Genomic DNA, 10,645 nt, shown 5'->3' with positions numbered 1-10,645 from the left:
ATACAATCTTTGGCACGTGGCCAATAGAATTAACTCATAATATAACCCTGTGCACATTCACACATAAAATAACCTTGTGTACATTCGCATATAAAATAACCATGTGAACATTCATAAATTCCATTTATAAGGATTGAGGGGACTTCTTGGTGGAAGTATTCCCTTTCTTTTTGCATCAAAACAAGCTTCACTCTTGGACTGTCTACCCACACTATAAATGGTAGCAAATCTAAGAATGGAAGAGGGTGGTATAGGAAGAGAGTTTGTATCCTTATTAGAAGAAATAATGGGTGGCTTAGATGAGTCATTCATGAGTAAAGTGAGCTGTGATTTTTAGTATTTGGGCTCATAAAGCTCTGCTAACCTTATAGCCTCTTTAAGGGTAGGTGGTCTGACATATACGCCTTGATGGAAGAATCCAACCCATTATTTGGGCTCATAAAGCTCTGCTAACCTTATAGCCTCTTTAAGGGTAGGTGGTCTGACATATACGCCTTGATGGAAGAATCCAACCCATGTATACACTTCTTCATCTTCATTTGCTCATTAAGACCTTCCACATACATGGATAACTTTGTTATGTACTCCCTTACTACCATGCCCTTTTGAGAAAGCTCATACCATTGCTCATGGTATCTATTAAGGACCAAAGGTGAGATAAAAGTCAAGTTTATCTCTCTTTTCAAATCATCCCATGAGTGTGGTACATTCCCATGTTTAACCATATGTTTCCACCATTGATGAGCAAATTTCACTTTATCTTTCTCACTCTTAGGGTAGAGCTGAAAATAAGTATCTAGCTTGGTGACCCACTCCTCCAACTCATGCAAAGAAGAACCATCACCCTTGAACTTGGAGAGGGCCACCTTATCCTTGATATCTTTGGAAGCATTGGAAGAAGAAATCCCATGATGTGGCTTGTTCTTTTGCGATTGCATACAAGAATTGGAAATTTTAGCAATGTCTTTGTACTCCTTCTTAATAAAAGAAGGCAATTCCATCCAACTATCATGAGCTTCCACTTGTCTTTGTGCAAAAGACATGTGCTCCCAATCATGATCGGCCTCATCCTTATCCCAAAGCATCTCCTCATCTACCATGATGGACTGATTTGCTTTTGAATAAGATGGTATTCTCTTGGCATCTCCATAGCATGAATCCATAGGCTTGAATGAATCTTGTGGTGGTTTACTATTCACTTGAGAAGTACCGGGCTGAAATGAAGAAGGCCTCAAATCCTTTATGAGAGGTTTCCTAGTATCCATCATAAATCCAAATGAAGGATTCTTCATAGAAGCCTCTTGCGTAGCTTGTTTACCTCCCTTGTGACCACCATAGTGAACTTCATGCATAGGTTGCTTGCCTTCATGAACCCCACCAATTCTATCTTTAATAGCTTCATCATGGTGTTGATTCATGGAATGACCTGACCCAATTGATCTTCAATGGCTCCCATTTTGTAGTCATAGACTCAAACTTTCAATTCAAAGTTTGGTTGATAATATCCAATCTATCCGAGTGGCTTAAAAATCAAGTTTATTCATAAGAAATTCCAAGAGAGTATTATTTGAAATGGTTTGTGAACTTTGAGAGGTGTGTTTATGGGAGCTTCCCACATTAGCATGCGCTTCAACTCCCTTTGAAGTTTGACCCATGGATTGAGAGACATTTTTATGAGTGCTTCCCCAACCATTTTCTCCACAATCTCTTCCATTATGTCCATAGTGCTTTGTTCCATCAACTCCTCCCCTTCCATATCCTCCATTGCCATTGATAGCTTTCTAGGTCTACCTCTTGGCTTACCGGCCCCATAGAAGGACTGTTTTGGCAAATTTGCAATAGGATGATGTAGGAGTATCAAATTTGGGTATTCTAGGGCTCTATAGGAAGATATAAGGATAAGGGGGTAAGCCTATGATGTCACTTTTGGTTCAATCAACCCTCTATATGCCTCTATTTTGATTTTTTTTTGCAAGTCAAATAGTGATAGCTTGGTCCACTACTTGCACTCCAATGCTCCGAATGAGTTGAAACTTGGTGGTTAAGGTATTTGGAAAGTGAAGAACACAACGATGAAGCCAAATTTATGATCCGAGACTTGGTTTAAATTCTATCCAAACAAGGTATGTAGTATAGAAATGGGTGTAACTCGGAGTTAACTTGGAAACCAAACGGGGTGGTTGAGGGCAATCCTAATGATGTGGAATAACCCCCAATATTCAATTTAGGATTAGTCCTAAACCTTTCGGATTGAATCACACTTTTCTGAAAACTACAGATTATGTCAAATTGTCAATCGCAACAACCAACTTGCAAATCAATGCATGTTTGCGTCCTGGCATATCCAAAGCATCAAGATGCATCCAATTAGCATCCATCCAAGGCATTTTGACCAGATTTTGGTAAATTTTTGGCATGACTTAGTGCATTTATGAGCAAATCTCAATCACTATATTAATACCAATGTGCTCAATAATGCCAACTATGCATCCTTTGTAAATCCCATTGATTGTCAATTGCATTTCAAATCATTGTCACTTGTATGCATAAACCATTGCCCATTTGATTTGATGTAGCAAGTCAATGGAGAGCTTTTGCTTTGCCGATCTCCCGGCCAAGCCTTCTTACCCCCTTACCAAAGTTTGAAATCCAATGGCAAGGGTTGAGGCCATGTCTTGATCACCATGTACTTAATCCCCCTCATTGCCGCTTTTCCAAAAGCACTCACACGATAAGGAGAGTTCAAGCCATGTTCTCCCTTGGCCTCTCCACCAATGCCAAGGGTATCCTCTCGACATGCTAGATTCTAGTGCTTGTTTGGAATGAACTTGTACAATTTAATTGAGAATCTAACAATGTAAAGAGAGTAGAGTGTTTGATGGCTTACAATTCCAACAAGCATGTACTCATACTCATGTACATTACAACTTTATCATGTAATAATTCTTGCATTAGACTCCTTGTACACTTTCTTCATCAAAATCCTTTTCTCCAAGGCTTGCAATAGTCATCTAATCAAAGAGAAGCAAACAATGCCCTCAGCAACGTATAACAAACGTAAGAAGCATCAATGATTGCATTGAACACATGTATAGGTAGAGGAAGGTTAAGAAATCCTCATTATGTAAAAATCTCATGAAGAAGATGATCCCAAACCCTAACTTTTCCAAGAAAATTCAAAAATGCAAGAAAATAAAAAATTTCATGAAAACCCCTACTCATGCAACAATTGATCACATATATGAATGTACCCAAGCATGAAAAGGAAGATTGTTGAAGAAAAATTTTCAAAATTTTATGAAGACCCTGATCTTTCATGAAATCCCTAATATGCAAGAGAAGAATAAAGTGAAGCATTGATGAAATTAAAGACTTGCTTACTCTTAATACTTACATTACCAAGAATTTCAAATCAAGCAAAATGTGGGCAGCTGCTGCATGGCCAAAATCATGCAAGCAATAGCTTCTCTTAGAGTTTCAAAGAAGGCTCAAACTATGCCTTAGCCAACCACCATAGCCAAGGTAAGTATTAAATGGCCATTATATGCTTGATGAGACTCTAAATCACCAAGAGAAAGGCAAAAACGGCGCAACCTAACGGTAAAATTACATAGAAAGAAAGCCAACAAGAAGCTTGTGATAAAGCCTTCATCTACCCCATTTACAACCCTAAGATTTTGCTAGTTTTAATCCCTATATTGAAGCTCCATAGCTCTCAAAATCAAGCACAGAGAAGAGGAAAAAAATATTTTGATTAGTCACACTAATCTTAATTAGTAAAGGTTTTCCCCAATTTTGGTCCAGGGATTTGACAGTAGGTGCAGTTCACCCAAAATTTGGTCCACATAAAACCCATGGCCCTAAAAGCTTAGGAAGAAAACAAAGAAAAATAAATTTAATCATTCAAGGTCACCATATCCATCTTCTTAATCAAGAAAATCAAGAAAATCAAGGTCACCATATCCATCTTCTTAATCAAGAAAATCAAGAAAATCAAGGTCACCATATCCATCTTCTTAATCAAGAAAATCAAGAACACTCAAAATATCCATCTTCTTGATCAAGAAAATCAAGAACACTCAAAATATTTTTTTGAAACTCAAAATATTTTTTTAAAAATTAAACAGAGTGGATCAAAAGCAACGCTCGGATACCAATTGAAATGAAGCAACCATAAGCTAAGATTTGGGATAAATCATCATGTGGATTACCATGCAAATAGCAAGAACCACACATAATGCCTAAGTGATTTAGCCTTTCACCAAAGGATGGAAATAACCTTCCATAGGCCAATGTATGGTAGCTCAAGGCTCCAATGTATGTTCAAAAGTCATATGATCAAAAGATACAAATGAGAGTCCATGAGCCCCTTTTATACTTAAGCCTTATGACCATAAACCTAAGGTAACTATTAAAGTTGCTACTCCATTACAAACGTGCACAACACTGTTATGAACTTCCGTTGAATAATTTCCATTATAATTTGTATTTGTTCTTAACATCTAGTGATTGCAAGAATGACCTCAGGGCATTCACTTTAAAGGCATCTTGTGTGAGCTAAAAACAATGTATGTATACATGGCTTTGGAATTATATAGATCATTTCTTATATGTATACATTCTTTTTAAAATGAATATTATAAACCCTCATTGTAAATCAAATACATTGCAAGTTAATAAATGAGACACATTTTATAAATATGAATAATGTAAGTGGACCTACTTCAATAATAGTTTCCACTCAAGTGATTATATATAAATTTTAGTGAGAATGATACCATAACCAAAAGCTTTTCATTTTTATGTTGCGGTTAAATTGGGTCAAAACAATGGTACACATCTGGTACATTGAATTCAGGCAATAGTTATTATTCCAAAGCAATTATATTCCATCATTATGCTAATATATTAAGTTTTCTTTCATGTGTCATATCTTTAAATATTTATTTGGAAAGAATAAACTAGATTGTAATTTTATAGTATTTATTATAAAACTGATATTACAATTTGAAATTGTACTTAATGCTCAACTTATTGTAATTTTTTTGAATACATGTTTTTAGAGACATAAATTTGTTTGAACAAATATAAATAGAAAAACTAAAAATATACACACAAGAAATTAAATATACACATTTTTTTCCACAGAACAAACTAGTAATAGGTAATGATTTAAAATACTATTATAAAATTGAGATTCTAAAATATTTATTTTCATTATTCAGGTGGTAGAAGATTTTTTACCTTCTTTCCTCATTTCCCTCTAGTGTTGTGTCTTATTCAATATTTTTCTTTTGTTCTTATATCCCTGTTTGCTATTATGTCCTTTGAGAGCAATGAGTAGAAACATCGCTATTTGTAGGCCTTTGCCTAGATAGAAACTTTTGCTAGTCTTTGAAGGTAGAAGGAGATGGAGACAAAAATAATGAAGTCCTACACCATGCTTCTAGGGCAGTTAAAAATACCCTGGTGGTGTTATGGGAGGTTTAGTTGGTTCTATAACTCGGCTCCAACTCACTCTTGGGATGTTGATGAAAGCCACATGATTGGCACACTTGGGGACATGTTTGCAATCAAATAAGGTGCAAATGCTCCTAGAAAATGGATTTGTGCATCAAAGTGAGGGACCATCTTTGCAATTAGCTCAAGCAAATGCCACTGTAGTAAATGTTCCAAGTGCTTTTCATCCAAAATACAGGGATGGCAAGATTGTTAAGTGGAGAGCGTGATTGGCTAAGGCATTTCATGAGAGTGTAGAGAAGGGAAGGACCTTGGACGCACAGGAGCTTATTCACGATGCCAGATTATATTATGCAATGAATCCCACATCTTTTACGCTAGTACTAAGGGGTTCAGAGCAATGGGAGTTAGCTACTCTATGCCAATAGCAGATTTTCCATGATGCACATGCGAATGTTTAAAAAAATAAGAGAGTAAGCACCTGGCATATATACCATGCAACTTGTACTTCATTTACTTGTGCAGGTTCTAGGATTGGATTTAGTAGCTCACGATTTCCTACACCACACAACACTAACTAAGGTTGAGTTATTTCAAGCACTTAGTGGCAAACAATGCAATGTGCCAACATAATACACAGATGTTTTTGATGTCACTTTTTTAACGGCTTGTCACGGTGGTCCTTTTTGTTATGAGCCTCGAATTAGATGCACTTTGATCGCTCGAATATAGCATCTTTAAAGTTCCCTTGTTTTGTTTGATGTTTGAACTAGTTTATCCCTGAGTGATGGTGGGTGGTGTCATTTCTTGGATTAAATGCCATTTATTTTAACTAGAATGAAATTTCATGCTAGCGTGTGCATGTTTGGAAAGTGTAGCTATTATATTCTATCTGGAGGTTATTTGGCTGGTTTCGCTCGACGTTTTCCTTTGCTCAAAAAATCTCGCTTAGGAAATGTTTTTCCCCTCACTTGAAAGTGAAGGACTCTTCACACTTACTCATACCTTTTCACATCTCTAATATTTGGGCAGCCCAAAATTTGGTCATGAACACTCTAGATACATATAAATGAGATATTTATACACACTTCTTCATCCCCCTATGGATACTACATCTCGTGAAGAGGGTTGGCAATACCATTCCCGCCTCTTGGCACTGTATTAATTTTTCGGATGAAACCGACGTGTTAAATACATCAAAGTAACCCAAAAATGAACCAAATGTCCTAAAATAGGGATAAGCATCCTAAAATGTAAAAATAGAAAAGGTTTTCTAAAAATTTTGATTTCTTGCTAAAAATAGCTAAATTTTCCTCCTTAAAGTAGCTACAAATGGCTAAAATTAACCAGTTTTCTCAAAAATAGGCAAATCAGGCCCTAAAATTAGGAGTAATCACTGCTATATATATATATATATATATATATATATATATATATATATATATACATACATACATACATACATACATACATACATACATACATATATATATATATATATATATATATATATATATATATATACATATATATATATATATGTATATGTATGTATGTATGTATGTATATGTATATTTAAGGATGTAATATCCTTGACTTGTTTACTTATCTTTTTCTATTTTATTATTAAACCATTGACTCTACCATAGTTTTTCGACTATCATTACATGGAGTGCTTTAAGTCTTGTTTTATTTAGTTTCCAAAGGACTAGTAACTATTTACATAGTGTATTCCTTGTTGTTTGTTCTTAAATTGCAATCCTTAGATTGAGTTGTATATCAAAGGCACTATATTGGCATAATTTTCTCAATTCCAAATGCAAGGTTGAAAGGAGTACTATAAAAGGAGTGCCACTTTGTAAGCCATGTGATAAGGCCATAGAACTATTGTTTGCCTATGTTTCTAGTGATTTCTACGAGCTTCCACCTTCTATGTCCAAATAGCCTGCAATACTCTATGCTTGACCATTTAATTGCAAAGACGATTTACAATGGTGTGCAATCTCTTCACTCTATTTCAGCATAGGATTAAGTGTAAATAATGGAGCATCAGAAAGACCATCATCCATTATCACCACCACCTTCCCATTACTCACTCATGATAAATGATCAATGTGTACATGCAAACTACTTGCATGTACACATTGATCAATGTGTACGTGCAAACTACTTGCATGTACACCTTCCCATTACTCACTCATGATAAATGATCAATGTGTACATGCAAACTACTTGCTTACAATGATTCTCAAGTCAAATTCCATTAATGGTTAACAAGGTACACAAACTTATAGGTCAGAAGATGTGACACTATGGCCAATCCTTCTTGGTCTATGGTGGTGTAATTTATGAAAGTATCTTTCAATTGGCAACCAGTAAAGCTTATTGAAAAGTCCATCTTATGCTCTCTAGGCTACACTAACACACATCCTATTGCAAAGTATGATGCATCAACATGAACATGAAAGATTATATCTCATGAGACTTAGAGCTTGTAATATAGGTGCACTGGCTAATGCATGCTTGAGCTTGTTGTATCCCTATTTACATTCTTCTATCCATTTGAATAAGCTTTGTAATATATATAAGGGACGTTACAAGATCTTGTTGAAAAGATTATATGATGTTGGTAGTAACACACATGTGCCATGAACCCTTTAAGCTTGTTTGTAAGAGGTAGTTTTAGTCTGAGCTTATTATCATCTACTGGAAGTATACCATTCTTTATAATGTGTCCCAAGGTTACACTCTCCTTGATCCAAATTTGACATTTCCACGAGTGAGATTTAATATAAATTACATGTTTCCAAGACTTCTTATGATATGCTATCCTTCCACAATGGATTGACACAAAGATAAATAATGTATACTTGAAGGAATATTACTTCGAAAGTTGTGGTACATCAGTGAGATCAAACGGCATGGATCTATAGGTTAATCCCCATTTTATAATAAAAGAAGTCTTATTTTTATCAATAGGTTTTTCTCTATAAGCTAATCCCCATTCTATGATAAAAATAGTCATGGAATAAATCTATAGGCTAATCCCCATTCTATATTAAAAGCAATATTATGCCATGAACCTATAGAAGGCTAATCCCGAATTTATAGTAAAAGCAATCTTATTTAGGATGAATCTACCACCGTTTGGTAATACCTTAATAATCCACCCAAGAAGTTGTAGGCTTTGTTTCTTGTGACTATTTCTAGTACATGCTCTATTATGCCCTATGTATATAGTACATGCTCTATTATGCCCTATGCATAGTACATGATCATGATCTCAATGTGTAAATGTATTAATTTTCTTAAAAGTTTGTACTCTGAAATATTGATATTCTTCTTTATCATGCATTGATAAGCTTATTAATCTCCTCCTAAATTGATTGTAGATATTAGGGTTTATAGGAAAAGAAGGTTTTGTTCAGTGCATGTGTCCTCCATGATAGAAATTGTATGTTTTAATATTTTTAGTGGAACTCCCTTCATATTACTATACGTCTAAGCAATATAATCTTGGAAATCACATTGTAAATTTAACAAACTTTTTTCCTTCTATAATTGGCAATGTGTATAGGTTTTGGGTTCTCTCAAGTCTTGCAAGATTCACTTCTTCCACCTTGCTGGATCTTGATACAAAATATCTAGTTTCCTCTAGTTCTTTCTTATTATGTCTTTGTCAGATTGATTGTAATAGCTTAGGTGGTATAATTTCAAGTCATCAGTTATCATAGATTTGATTGCTAGGGAAATATATTGAAGTTCGATTCCCCCAGTTCTTATTGTGCCTTTGTCAAATTAATTGTAATAACTTAGGTGGTTTAATTTCAAGTCATCAATTATAGATTTAATTGCTAGGGAAATGTAATGAAGTTCAATTCCCCCCATTGCAAGAAAAAGGCCTTGTGTGCATCCATGCTTCTACATAGTGTAATCATTGCAAAGTAGTATGGAAAACACATTGGGTGTAATATTTTGGTTTCTTTTGTTCTTTAATAACCTTTTACATCTTATTGTGGTTGTGTCACTTACACCAATTGGAAAATGCTATTTATCACCATATTTGTTGATTTTTTTGCCACCAAGCATACATAAAGGTTATATTTTCCTTCTTAACCTTGTTTCAAAAATCATCTCTCTCTAGGTTTTGAGAAGCACATCTATTGTTGCCAATAGATGAATCCAAATACTTAAAAATCATTTAACTCAAGAAGTTGCATATTCTAACTTCGATTAAATATAGTCATCTTCTAGGGTGTGTTGACATGTTCCATATATTCTTATAAAAGATAATATGGTTGTTCTCTTACACTATTTTTCAATAAGTCCTCCAGTCATTTGATGGCTTTTCGTATATTGTAGGTTCACTTTAAAAAATAATCATGCAAGTTACGCAAGAAATTTAGAAATTTTATACAAATAATCTAAAAGGTGATATGAAAGCCCTTATGCCTTAGACCCCTCTCTCCTAGTATAATTCAACTTATTCATGTGTTGGGTGTATGTGTGTGTGTGTGTGTGTGTGTGTGTGTGTGTGTGTGTGTGTGTGTGTGTGAGAGAGAGAGAGAGAGAGAGAGAGAGAGAGAGAGAGAGAGTCTTAACTATAGAATTTGTGTCATCTTATATTCTTTTATCACCTCAAATGTTGTAAGGTTTTCGCAAATATCCCAGGGAGTGTCAGTTTGAACTATTTTTGTTTGATTTGGGTATTCTTCACAATAGCAAAGCATTTGGTGTGTCGATAGGGTGACATCACATCTTCAAGCTCATCTTCAACAATTTCAACAGCATGGTTCAACATTATCATCAATTTCTAAATTCTTACTAAATATCATCTTCACACTCTACACTTTGTAATTTTTCATACACTTTGCAGGTTCCCTTTGTCATGAGTGATCTACTGGTAGCCATCTCACTTACATTCAATGGGCATTGATAGTACCTATAGATAGTTGGGATATTTGCATTTTGTGTCAGTGATTGGTTATTTAAAGGCTAAAATGGCATGCAATGGTGTATTTGGGATGCTTTTTGCTAAGGATAAACTTAACAAGGTCACCTACTCATTGTGGTCCTATATGATATGATATCACGGGAAAGTTTACTTGGTAACTCCTCATACAACTTCAAGGTGAAAGTGTTGCAAGAGATGCATTTGTCTCCACTTTTGAGGCACTTGGGTCTC

This window comes from Cibotium barometz, chromosome 31 (assembly GCF_041138505.1).
Source record: "Cibotium barometz isolate CiBa-2024 chromosome 31, ASM4113850v1, whole genome shotgun sequence".
NCBI classification, from domain to species: Eukaryota; Viridiplantae; Streptophyta; class Polypodiopsida; order Cyatheales; family Cibotiaceae; genus Cibotium; species Cibotium barometz.
The sequence above is the reverse complement of the archived record's forward strand: the minus strand, read 5'-3'. Positions refer to the sequence as shown.